Below are 1811 nucleotides of genomic sequence, written 5' to 3'. Positions count from 1 at the left end.
CCGCTGCCGGTTTGCGCGGAGCCCCCCCTTCCCGCCGTTGCCTCTTGCCGCTACCCCCGCCCCCCCCCCCCCCGCTGCCGGTTTGCGCGGAGCCCCCCTTCCCCCGCCGTTGCCTCTTGCCGCTACCCCCGCCCCCCCCCGCTGCCGGTTTGCGCGGAGCCCCCCCTTCCCGCCGTTGCCTCTTGCCGCTACCCCCGCCCCCCCCCGCTGCCGGTTTGCGCGGAGCCCCCCCCTTCCCGCCGTTGCCTCTTGCCGCTAACCCCCCGCCCCCCCCCCGCTGCCGGTTTGCGCGGAGCCCCCCCTTCCCGCCGTTGCCTCTTGCCGCTACCCCCGCCCCCCCCCCCCCCGCTGCCGGTTTGCGCGGAGCCCCCCCCTTCCCGCCGTTGCCTCTTGCCGTTACCCCCCGCCCCCCCCCCGCTGCCGGTTTTGCGCGGAGCCCCCCCGCCTGCCGTTGCCTCTTGCCGCGGCCACCACCGCCCCCCCCCACACACCCCCCGGCTCCCGTTAGCGGTTTGCGCGGAGCCCCCCCCTTCCCCCCTTCGCGGGCTGCCCGCTTCCCTCCCGGGCTGCCCGGCTGCTCTCTAACCCCTGCGACCGAGGCGGCGCTGTTAGGGCGGCCGTGCCGGTTGCCCCTTGCCGCAGCTAGCCTCTCGCCGCTTGCCCCTCCCGTCCGTCGTCCCCCGTCCCCAAAAACTTGCTGCTCTCCACGCTGGAGCCTGCACGGGGGAGGTTGCGCTCGCCGCTCCTCCGGCCCTAAAGCCGCCCTCGCCCGCCCCCCGGCTTGCCGCTTGGCTCGGCTGCCCGCCCGCCCCCGCTAATCCCCCCAACGCCCACCACCCCAAAAACACCCCAGCCCTACCGCATGCCGCTCCCCCCCTCTCCCCGCTCTCCCGCTGACCGCTGCCACCCCCCCCCCACCCCTCCCCCCCGAAACAAACCCCCCAGCCCTACCGCATGCCGCTCCCCCTCTCTCCCTAGCCTGCCCCCCCCGCCGTCGCTTGCTGCTGCCGCCGCCGCCGCCGCCGCCGCCGCCGCCGCCGCCGGGACCCGCCTCGGTCTGGTGGCGCGCGCTCGGAGATCCCCGGCTACCCGTCCGTCCGTCCGTCCCTCCCTCCCGCCCCGCCCCGGGGGAGGGCCCGGGGGCAGCGCGGGCAGGCGGGGAGCAAAAAAAGGCGCGGGCGCCAAAAAACGTCGGGGTCCCGGGGTGGCGGAGGGGGGGCGGCGGCGGGGGCGGCGGCGGGTACACGGCGCCGGGTCCAGGGCGCCGGGTGTCCAGCCCGTCCCGGGGCGGGGGACAGGTGGTGTCGTCCGTCCCCGCCCCCGTAACCTGCTCTGAAGCATCCGCTTCCCGCCGCGGTTCGCCCTCCACCCCCCCGCCGCACACGCAGCTGCCGCTTCCCGCCCGCCTCTGCCCCCCGCCCCGGGATCAACCACCCGCCGGGTCCAGCCGGTCCCGGTCCCGGGAACCTGCTCCCGGGGCCAGCCGGAGCCACGCCCCCTCCTCTGACGCTTCCAGCTGCCGCCTCCCCTCCCACCCCCCAAACTCACACTGGCCCTCGCCGGCCCGCCCACCCCGCCTACCTGCTTGCCCGCCGCCGCTGGGTGGCGTGCCGGACACTCTCGCACACAGGTACACAGACAGGGACACAGGGACACAGGCACTCAGGCACACAGGGACACAGGGACACAGGGACACAAGGACACAGGGACACAGGCACTCAGGCACTCAGGCACTCAGGGACACAGGGACACAGGGACACAGGCACTCAGGCACTCAGGGACACAGGGACACAGGGACACAGGGACACAGG

Source organism: Melanerpes formicivorus, unplaced genomic scaffold (genome assembly GCF_026170545.1).
Source record: "Melanerpes formicivorus ecotype bairdi unplaced genomic scaffold, bMelFor1.0.p_v2 SCAF_272, whole genome shotgun sequence".
In the NCBI taxonomy this organism is placed as follows: Eukaryota; Metazoa; Chordata; class Aves; order Piciformes; family Picidae; genus Melanerpes; species Melanerpes formicivorus.
Note: the sequence above shows the minus strand (reverse complement) of the source record.